This window comes from Nelumbo lutea, chromosome 7, assembly GCF_056320005.1.
Source record: "Nelumbo lutea isolate HS-2025 chromosome 7, American lotus-T2T, whole genome shotgun sequence".
Taxonomy (NCBI): domain Eukaryota; kingdom Viridiplantae; phylum Streptophyta; class Magnoliopsida; order Proteales; family Nelumbonaceae; genus Nelumbo; species Nelumbo lutea.
In genome coordinates, this window is record NC_142690.1 from 22,090,889 (window position 1) to 22,102,822 (window position 11,934).

The 11,934-nt window shown below is 43.1% G+C and overlaps 1 pseudogene; it reads left to right on the plus strand.

Moving 5' to 3' along the window:
- The first annotated feature begins 2,588 nt into the window (after positions 1-2,588).
- On the plus strand, positions 2,589-3,189 carry LOC148845616 (small ribosomal subunit protein eS4 pseudogene; annotated as a pseudogene).
- Positions 3,190-11,934: the final 8,745 nt, after the last annotated feature.

Here is an 11,934-nt window from a genome sequence, read left to right on the forward strand (position 1 = left end):
CTTTTGTTTGCACTGTTTGATTCACTGAGCCTCTCTCTTCTCCATGCATCTATTTATGGAGATCAGATTGTTAGTGCTTCAAACTGTTTTGAACCCACGTAAAAGGCAAAGCTAATCTATTTACTTGAGAGCAAATTTTTTTTGATGAATTTAAACCATTAAATACAAATAAATCAAAGATGCACGTAGCAGAAAAGTAGGCAGCAACTAACCCATGATTAAGAACTCCTAAGCTCATGGCTTTTTCCTAAATAATTGGTAAACACTACCTAACTTCCTAAAGAATAAGATTACAAATTTATTCTTCTGAATAACAATAAAATAATAAACTTTAACACCCTCCCTTAAACTGAATGTCATACAATCAGCATTCAGTTTAAACTAGAAAATGAAACAACTCCAAGCAAATCACGTAGCTTCACAAATGCACCCAATTTGAGAGGCTTGGTTAGTATATCTGTAACCTGGTCTTCACATAAGCTATCTAGTTCTCAATTAAATATACCTTCATTGTGAAAAATATATTGGGTAACGAACAAATCAATGACTCCTTCTTTTGTGACAATAAACCAATTCAATGACTCATTCTTTTGTGAGATGTCGAAGAAAATGGTATCTCACATCTATGTGTTTGCTCCTACCATGTAAAACTAGATTCTTGGATAGCTTAGTGACTGAACTATTATCACAATATATCTGTATACTCTCCTGCTTGAAACATTGCAACGATTCAAGTATTCTTTTCAACCAAATAGCTTGACACACACAAGAAGCTACTGCTATAAACTCTGCTTTTGTTGTAGACAATGTAACAACTTGTTGTTTCTTTGATGCCCATGAAACAACCTCTGAACTCATCATAAAGACATAACCAGAAGTACTTTTTCTATCCTCTAAATCTCCTGCATAATCACTACCACTGAAGCCAATAAGATCTGATCCTCCTTTTTGATAAAAGATACCAAAATCAAGTGTACCTTTCAAGTGGCGTAAGATTCTCTTTGCAGCAAGGAGATGAAACTCAATTGGAGATTCCATAAACCTGCTAATTAAACTTATAGCATATATAATATCAGGTCTAGTTGCTATTAAGTACATCAAAATTCCAACAATTTGCTTGTATAAAGTACTATTAATTTTCTTTCCTTCATAGTCCTTCGTGAGCTTCAAACTTGGTTCAATTAGAGTTCCCACTAAGTTATAGTCCATCATCTGAAACCTATCCAAGATCTCCAAAGCATATTTCTTTTATGTGATGAAAATCCCAGCTGTTGATTGCACTACTTCGATGCCAAGAAAATAGTGCATCATTCCTAGATCGGTCATCTCGAATTCTGCCATCATGGACTTTTTAAACTCCTCAAATATTGCTTGATCATTTCCTGTGTAGATTAAATCATCCACATAAAACAAACAATCGGAATTTTCTCTACAGATTCTGATTTAATAAAGAGAGTATGCTCATATGGACATTTTTTAAACCCAGCCTTGGCAAAATAAGTCTCAATGCAGTTGTACCAAGCTCTAGGTGCTTGTTTCAGCCCATATAAAGCCTTCTTCAACCTGTACACTTTTTCTTCACTTCCTTGTTGCACATAGCTAGGGGGTTGATCTATAAAAACCTGCTCATCTAGATTGCCATGTAGAAAAGCTAGTTTTACGTCCATTTGAAAGATTGGCCAGTAATTTTGTGCTATCAAAGTTTGAATAGTATCATGCCTTGCAACCGGAGCAAAAACTTCCTTGTAATCAACACCAAATTGCTGCTTGTATCCCTTTGCAATGAGTCAAACTTTATACTTGTCTACTTTGCCATCTTTGTTCAACTTAGTTTTATAAACCCATTTAACACCAATGGATTTTTGTCCGTTTGGAAGTCCCGACAACTCCCATGTGTTGTTTTTCTCTATTGACTTGATCTCTTCATCCATGGCTTTTTGCCATTTTAGATCTTTGACAACTTCTTGGAAGGTTATTGGATCACAATATGATAATAAAACATGATGAGCAAGAGTATCATCAGAATGATCACCACTAACCTCATAATCCTCCATCCATGTTGGTCTTCTTCTGATTCGTTGAGATCTTGAACTTGCACCTTCTGTTTGAGCTTCAGTGATATCAAGTGGTTGCTGCAACTGATGGTCAGGTTGTAAAGACAGAGGTGTATCAAAAATAGTTTGCATTTCTGCTCCTTTTTCTTCAAAGTCCACAAGTATTGGTTGCTTTCCTGTGATTGGATTGAATAACTTGTAAGCCTTTGACTACTCACTAATTCCAAGAAAGACACATTTTTCACCTTTGTCACCCAACTTCTTCCTCTTCTCATCGGGAATGTGTACATATGCAATGCACCCAAAGACTTTAAAATGATCAATCGATGGTTTCCCCAAGCTTCTTGTGGAGTATGAAAAGAAACAACATGGCAAAGAACCCAGCCGATCAGTTGCAAACCTTTCCCTTTCTTTTCCTCTTGCTCTCTTTCAAGTTGAACAGGAGGTGTATGAAAAGAAACAAAAGCAAAGAACCCAACCGGTCTAAAGCTAGAGAAGAGGAGAAATACTAAACAAGAAGAGAAGGGTTTTGAGATGAAAAAAGCTAGCTTGCTAGTTGATGGAAAAGTTAGGTTAGACAAGACATATCCAGTTGGTTTCATGATGTTGTGTCAATTCCCAAGACAAATGAGAATTTTCGACTTCTGTATGATATAAAGGGTCGTTTCTGCCTCCATTCTATCAAGGATGAAGAAGCAAAGTTCAAGCTCTACAAAGTTCGATCAATGCAATTTGGAGACAAGGGAATTCCCTACCTGAACACATATGATGGTCGTACAATCCGCTATCCAGACCCCCTCATCAGGGCTAATGACACCATCAAGTTTGACCTTGAGACCAACAAGATAACAAATTTCATTAAGTTCGATGTCAGAAATGTTGTTATGGTGACAGGTGGAAGAAACAAGGGGCGTGTTGGAATCATCAAGAACAAGGAGAAGCACAAGGTAAGCTTCGAGACTATTCATATTCAGGATGCAATAGGCCATGAGTTTTCTACTCATCTAGGGAATGTTTTCACCATTGGCAAGGGGAAAAAGCCATGGGTGTCTCTTCCCAAGGGAAAGGGTATTAAGCTTTCCATTATTGAGGAAGCAAGAAAGCGATTGCTGCAGTAGCAGCCTCGACCGCCTAAATCATTTAATTTATTAGGTTGGCATCAGTGACTTTTGCTTTTAGATCTTTAGTTTTGTTCTTTTTGATATCAATATCATGCAACTTGATGTCATGATCCAGTGCTACTGACCTTGGTGGAGCCATTTCATCGGGCAACTCCTAGCCTCTAAGCACACAAAGGCTTGTCCTAGCCTACCTTGGCCTGGACGCCACACGGGTTTCTTCCGTTGTAGAACTACCCCTGTCACAGTTGATATCAGAGCTAATCTATTGACTGTTTAGAACTCACGTAAAAGGCAAAGCTAATCCATTAACTGGAGAGCATAATTTTATTGATGAATTTAAACCATTAAATACAACTAAATCAGAGATGTACGTAGCAGAAAAATAGGCAACAACTAACCCATGACTAAAAACTCCTAAACTCATGCCTTTTTTCCTAAAGAATTGGTAAACACTACCTAACTTCCTAAAGAATAGAATTACAAATTTATTCTGCTGAATAACAACAAAATAATAAACTTTAACACCCTCCCTTAATGCACCTTCACAAATGCACCCAATTTGAGAGGCTTGGTTAGTATATCTGCAACCTGGTCTTCACTGTGACAATAAACCAATTCAATGACTCCTTCTTTTGAGAGATGCCAAAGAAAATGGTATCTCACATCTATGTGTTTTCTCCTACCATGTAAAACTGGATTTTTGGACAGTTTATTGGTTGAACTATTATCACAACATATTTGTATACTCTGCTGCTTGAAACAATGCAACAATTCAAGTGTTCTTTTCAACCAAATAGTTTGACACACACAAGAAGTTGCTGCTAGAAACTCTACTTCTATTGTAGACAATGTAACAACTTGTTGTTTCTTTGATGCCCATGAAACAGCCCCTGAACTCATCATAAAGATATGACCAGAAGTAATTTTTCTATCCTCTAAGTCTCCTGCATAATCACTTTTAAGTAGCGTAAGATTCTCTTTGCAGTAAGGAGATGAAGCTCAGTTGGAGATTCCATAAACCTGCTAATTAAACTTACAACATACATAATATCAGGTCTAGTTGTTTCCACAATGCATAATATCTGGCAATACAACTCCAGGAGTTGGTTCAGCCACACCTGTTTCCACAATAAGTCCAATACTCCTTGGATCACAGAAAATTCTCCATCAACATACTCCAGTGATCATAATGACCATCAAAGCGAGGAATTGTTGATTGCACATAGCTGTTGTCTGATGCCACTGTCGCCTGTTGGCTGTTTGCAAAAGAACAAAATAAACCCAAAACCCTTGTTGGCTTTGATACCAAATGTTAGTGCTTAAAACTGTTTTGAACTCACATAAAAGGCAAAGCTAATCTATTTGCTGGAGAGCATATTTTTATTAATGAATTTAAACCATTAAATACAACTGAATCGAAAATGCACGTAGTAGAAAAGTAGGCAGCAACTAACCCATGACTAACAACTCCTAAGCTCGTGGCTTTTTCCTAAAGAATTGGTAAACACTACCTAACTTCCTAAAAAATAGGATTACAACTTGTTGGCTCTGATACCAATCAACTGAAACTGAAAGCTTCCAACTTTCCAAGAAATTAATGATAGAGATGCTACAATCCCGAGAAAAGTCAAGTCAAACAACACGTAATATTTCAAGGGTTTTTTTTTATATATTTGCCCTCCTTTTCCGAGTTGATCTCCATTAAAGTTGCTTTGAAGAGATTCCAGAGGTTTGATATTAGATATTACCTTCCTTGTTGTTGTTTAAAACCATGTCGTCACTCTTTGACACGAACAATTGGGAATTGCATCGTCAGTCAAACTAACTTGTGGATGTCATGCCGATGCGTTCTCATCACATGGCCACTAATGCCGCAACCAGATTTGAATGCGTCCTTACAAGTATTATTATGGCAGGTTGATTTGGCGAGTTGGCATGCCCATCTAATCAAATCATTAAATTAAGAATTGCAAAATTTCACATTTAAGGAGGAGGGAGATTACGTGTTCCATGAAATTCATGAAGGCTTCTGCAGTATAGCCTTGGCCCAGAAAGCACCAAGGTAAGAGTATTTCTGGCCGATACTTCAGAAAGAAGCAACCAAACTGTTACGGAAGTGTGATAAGTGCCAAAGACACAGTATTTGCCACTAACTAGCCACAACACTATCGGCCCTCAACAGTCCTTGGCCCTTTGCTAATTGGGGCATGGACCTCCTCGGCCCTTTCCACAAGCAATGAGAAATAGAAAGTACCTCGTCCCCATCATCGACTACTTCACCAGGAGGATTGAAACCGAATCCCTGGCCACCATCACAACTAGGGTAATCCAAAGTTTCTTCTGGAAAAACATCATCTGCCGCTTCGGCCTCCCCCACATGCTGGTCATGGACAATGGGAGGTTCAGAGAATGGTGTGCCTCCCTTGGCATTAAGCAACAGTTCACCTCAGTAGGCTACTCTTAGACGAACGGCCTAGCTGAGGTCACCAACCAAACTATCCTAGATGAACTGAAGACTAGATTTGATAGAGTAAAAGGCCTATGGGCCGACGAACTAAATAGTGTCCTATGGGGCATACAAGACGACATCTCAGACAACCATGGGAGAGACCCCATTCAACCTAACTTGTGGCACCGAGGCCGTCATTCCAGCAGAGATCAACCAACTAATAATTTGAACTGAGGCATACAATGAGGCCGAGAACAGTGAAACGCTTAGAGCAAACTTGGACCTATTGGAAGAAGTCTGAAAATAGACCCAGATTAGGGTGGCGGTCTACTAGAAGAGAGTGGTCCGCTACTACAACTCAAGGGTCAAAGAGAGGCACAACTGAAAAAGGAGACCCCATCCTCAGAAAAGCCATGGTGCCCAAACCTGGCATAGGCAAGCTCGTTCCCAACTAGGAAGGTCCCTATAAACTCAAGCAAGTTGTTGTCCCTGGCACCTTTCAGCTCGAGAACCTAAATGGAAGACAAGTCCCTCAGACATGGAACTCGGAGAACCTCTATATGTACTACCAATGATTGTAATCCCTATTAGCTGAACAATGAATAATAGTGCAAAGTTTCTCCTCAGCTCATTCTTCAATGTGTGTAATTTCTTATTCTAAGTGGCCAAGACCCCTCGACTGCACGACCAACTGACACGCATAGCCTCCTCTAAGGCCCTTGCGCTCGGGCTTGACTGTGGTTGGGACATACATCTCGTCTTGAGCCAAACGTCCGTCCAACCTCTGTAGAAGAGGCAAGGACAAGTAGGGGCCTTAACTGCAAACCACAATAAGCACACTTGACCTATAATGAGCAAACACAAAACTTAAGTACCTTGTCAGGAAAAGCAAGCCAGGTCAGCCTAGGTATCACTCACCTCGCCCCAAGCCTCGGAGGCAAGTAGCCACCTTGGCTCCACAACACCTACCAGAAAGAATGGTAGGATCCATCTAATGGACGCCATAAAGGTTGCGGAATGGGTGGGCGAATTTCAAAAATTTCCTACCTTCTCTCAACTGGGAATCATATTCCCTAAATTTAGAATACAATATTCAAGGATCCTACTTGAACCATAATCAAACCAGATCTGTACCAAAAGATAAATGGGAGGAATATACCTGATCCGGAGAAGCAGTATCTCCCAAAGTTGGTGTTCACGCCCAAAGAATGCTCCAAGATCCGTTCATGCTGAAGATGACACAGCTGTGAATGGAACAGAACCAGCAGGGTGCGTCCTACACACTGGATCCTTCACAAGAATCCTCTGGAAGTATTAAACACTGGATCTTTTTCAGTCTTTCTTGCAAGACTGATGTCAAGAACAGATTTCTTGACTTTCTTTTCTGCAAAGATCTAATCTTGCAATGGCAGATGGCGGCGGCAGGAGGAGATCTCCAAAACGAAAAAGGCTGAACTGCTTTTTCTGTTTTTCTGGAGAGTATGAGATCTGATCTGAATTCGCAGGAACCTTTCTTGCGATTTTTTCTTGGTTCTAAATCTCCTCCTTTCTTCTTGATTAAGAAACCTCCTTTTTAGGAGTTATCCCAATCCAAATCAGTATTTGGATAGGGGATAATCTTAATCCTTTCGGTAGATAGAGTTAGCTTACTCCTGATCTTATCAGGAGGTTACCAGATTCAAATCTAATTTGAATTTGGTCTCTAAGAGTGGATAAGGCTAAAGGCCCAATCCTTTTACTAACTTTAATCTCAAATTCGCCCCAAGGATGGGTGATCATATCAGCCCACCTCGAAATGGGCTTTTGGCCCATTAAGTGTTCAGTGTCTAATTACTTTCCAATCTGCTGCCCAGTTGGGCTTCTTTGTATGGCGTGGGACCCAAGCATTGATCTACACACCAGCCACATGGGTTCGGCCCAGCCTCTAAAACAAGGCCCAACCGAATTCACTAAAAAACTCAATGAACCCCTTGAGTCCATCATATGGACCCTATGGGCCCAACACTTACATTAAGTGGTCCCTAGGCCAAGCCATCTTATAAAAACCCAGGGACTGTGGGCAGGTGCAAGATTAGCCCATCAAGTATTATCCTCAATGGTCTTACACTTAACCTCTCAGCCCTTAATGATCAAGCATTGCCCGACAAGAGAGGACCTCTCCCTCGGCTGCAAGGAACAGTGCCGCACTCTCCTCTCACATGGATCTCGAGAATTAAAACCATTTGCAAACAATTCGAAACCGTACATATATATATAAATATATTAATTTTGCAAAACAAAATTCCAACGATTGAAATCAACTGCCGGCAGTTTGGTTTCCATCAGAGAGAGTGCATTCCCGATCATTACCCTTTGTCCGACAAAGTGGCTGATTCTGTCACTATGATCATCCACTCAGATGAATTCTCAAACTGCCCAAACATACCCAGGTTTTGATCCCCGCTAAGGATCTCACTGATTGGCATATCAAAGGCAGCCTGATCCAACACCTAGTGAAATGTCATAATCGAGTCTAGGGGTCAGGTGTAACTTTCTAGTTTTGCCCATCTATCTCCAAGGTCCAGGGCAATACTGGAAATCTGGTCCAGTTCAAGGATTCAAGTAATCCCATACTACATGTGCCTCGGGTCTTACCCTGATGGCTGAGACAGGCCATCCCAACACTTGGTGGCACACCAGTATCAGCCTTGGCAGGATAAATCTCCCCAGACTTATCCAACGACTGTGAACATTTAAAACTAACATGAGTCTCTATAAATGTCCAGTTTTAGGATTTTACACAGAATTAAACCAAACAACATGAATCAGACATGCACTTTATTTATTTCCACTAAATAACAAAAGTACATCAAATCAGATTGAAGCTAAGGGCATACAAAACTGTCTAACACTACCATGAAAAAGGAAAGAGGAATGTAACCCCGATTGCCTCGGTGGTTCGCATCGGCACATAACCCGATCACCTCAGTGGTTCACCTCAGCCTCGCCTAAGTCGACACTTAAGGGAATAAAAGTAAGCCAATCGAGCTACACCTTAGTGGTATAGCTCACCCTCGGACACACACACTAACTTCCTAAAGTGAGTGTCTAAGTAATGAGCCACCTTGGGCTATTTTTTGCCCACTTGTGACCTTTCGAAGGGGAGGGGCATGGATCTCTAATGAAAAAAAGAAAAAGAGCGAAAAAAGAGAAGAAGAAGAGAAGAGAAAAGAAGTAAACAAAGGCACAAGATATACAAAAAATGCTCCATTCCATATTCATTGTTTAGCATACAAAAAATTCTAGCCTCAGAAGGGCAAGCCAAGCTCATTTACAATAACAAAAAACAAAAACAAGGAAAAGAAACATGGGGGGCCAACTATGTATCGCCCTTGGTTGGAGGAGCGACAGAGTCCTCGCTGCCTACGCCAGCAACATCAAAGGGACCTTGGTAACGTCTTCGGGGAGCAGGAAGTCTGAAAGCACTTGCAACTCGTCTACCCGAAAGTCGGGCATCATCTTCAGGAGTGCCTTTTAGTGTCCTCAGTCCCCTCCAAGTAGGCCTCAAACCCGTAATCAGCCAGACACTTCTAACTCTAGAGTTTGTTGGCAAACGATGACAACATTTTGGTAGTTGGCCTTGGCCTCCTCAGCCGCTACCTCGGCCTCTGTTGCCTGAGCCTAGGCATCCATTGCCTCCCTTCGGTCCTCCAATGCACCTCCCTCCTCCTCGAACGCCATCAATGACTCCTAAGCCCAAGCGAGCCAAGCCTTCTTGGCCTTCAGATCATTCTCCACCATCTGCCGAAGCTACTCTCGGTGGAGGCCACCCGCACCTGCAACTGTTCACTTTTCTTCTCGAGCCACTGCAGATGGTCGAGAATGAGGTCGACCCGATCCCCCTGGCCGACGTAGTGGCAACAGACCTGTAGCAGATATCCCATTAGTAAAAGCAAAGCAAGAAGCTAAAAGATAACAAGGCAAAAGTTGAACGGAACTCATCTCGGCCAAGAAGTCCAGGCCCTCATCCCGAATGATAAGAGGATCAGTCTGCATCATCTCAAACCGATCCCCAGGGGGATCATCCCCTTGATCAGGGCCCTACCAACCCCCTCAAAGTTTATGGAATCCCCTTCGGGATGCCCCACTTGGGGTGGAATAGACAACTAAGGCGCTCCACCTCCTCGATTGGCTCCGAAGCAGAAGACAGAGTACATGAAGGCCTGGTGGTAGGCCCTTTGGTAGACAACATCCTTGGAGCAATAGGTGTCTCCCTCTTCAGCTAGCCGCCCTTGGCTAGGCGGTCCTTGTGCGCCAACCTTTTTTTTGGAGGTGCAGGTGGAAACTCGGCTGGCCACTTCTTAGCAACCTCCCTTGGCTAGTTTACCTCTGCCGGCCTCTTCCCTCTATTGCCCCTCCTCCATTGGGGGCTGGTGGTCGAGGGGTCTCCTCTACAAGCGCGGACCCCCTCTCCACCCTCGTTGAGGACACCTCGAAAAGCCTCCTCGATGTTAACCCTCCGAATATACCCTCAGCGGCCCCTTTCTTACTTGCTAGGGTGCTCTCCAACATCATGCGCTTGGCGTCCAGTGACATCTCTATAAGAAAGAAAACAAGAATTAGTATCGAGTAAAAAAGAAAAACCGACGCAAGGACTCCTACCGGGAGTGTTGAGCCCCAAAAAAATTGGAGGAAGCTCAGCCTCCACCAGGGGCTTGGCCTGAAGCATTCCCAACACAAGGAGATGGTCTACCACGATAGCTTCATCGTCCCAAAGCATTGGCTTGGCCTTCTCGGCAACTAGATACATTTCCCCCCATTCTGACTTGAACGACCAACCCTTAGGATAGGAGATGAAGAAAAACTTTTCCTTACAGCCAAGGACAGACGAGGGATTGTCTAGGGGTCAGCCTCTTTGAGAGTGGAAGTAGTACATGCCTACCTCGGAGGTGTGTTTCCTCGATACAAGCATAGCTCGGAACATCTTCGACGTCAGGATGTCTTGAAGCTGAGCCACCACTAGCATACCGATGATTGCCCTAATGGCATTTGGTACTAACTGGCTAAGGGTAACCTCGTACCATTTCGACAGCTCGGAGATCAACGGATGAAGGGGAAATTTGAAACCAAACTTAAGTGTCCATGGTTGATCGCCAACGTCAGGGACCCTCATTTGATAAGACAGAGAGATGTGATACCTCTTAGCCAAGGACTTGACTTCGTCATAGTCAAGGGTATTGTCAAGCTTCGAGCGGGGTAGGCGCTCTACATTCATCCCTCGAGCAACGTATTTGGCCACCATCCTTGGGCTAAGCTCGATGACCTGCCCCCTTTCCGCCACTAAGGGGGACCCTTTAGCCTCTCTTGGTGCTGCAGACTCATCACTTTTGCAAGATGGGTCCTCACCTCCGAATATACCCTCAGCGGCCCCTTTCTTACTTGCTAGGGTGCTCTCCAACATCATGCGCTTGGCGTCCAGTGACATCTCTATAAGAAAGAAAACAAGAATTAGTATCGAGTAAAAAAGAAAAACCGACGCAAGGACTCCTACCGGGAGTGTTGAGCCCCAAAAAAATTGGAGGAAGCTCAGCCTCCACCAGGGGCTTGGCCTGAAGCATTCCCAACACAAGGAGATGGTCTACCACGATAGCTTCATCGTCCCAAAGCATTGGCTTGGCCTTCTCGGCAACTAGATACATTTCCCCCCATTCTGACTTGAACGACCAACCCTTAGGATAGGAGATGAAGAAAAACTTTTCCTTCCAGCCAAGGACAGACGAGGGATTGTCTAGGGGTCAGCCTCTTTGAGAGTGGAAGTAGTACATGCCTACCTCGGAGGTGTGTTTCCTCGATACAAGCATAGCTCGGAACATCTTCGACGTCAGGATGTCTTGAAGCTGAGCCACCACTAGCATACCGATGATTGCCCTAATGGCATTTGGTACTAACTGGCTAAGGGTAACCTCGTACCATTTCGACAGCTCGGAGATCAACGGATGAAGGGGAAATTTGAAACCAAACTTAAGTGTCCATGGTTGATCGCCAACGTCAGGGACCCTCATTTGATAAGACAGAGAGATGTGATACCTCTTAGCCAAGGACTTGACTTCGTCATAGTCAAGGGTATTGTCAAGCTTCGAGCGGGGTAGGCGCTCTACATTCATCCCTCGAGCAACGTATTTGGCCACCATCCTTGGGCTAAGCTCGATGACCTGCCCCCTTTCCGCCACTAAGGGGGACCCTTTAGCCTCTCTTGGTGCTGCAGACTCATCACTTTTGCAAGATGGGTCCTCACCTCCGAATATACCCTCAGCGGCCCCTTTCTTACTTG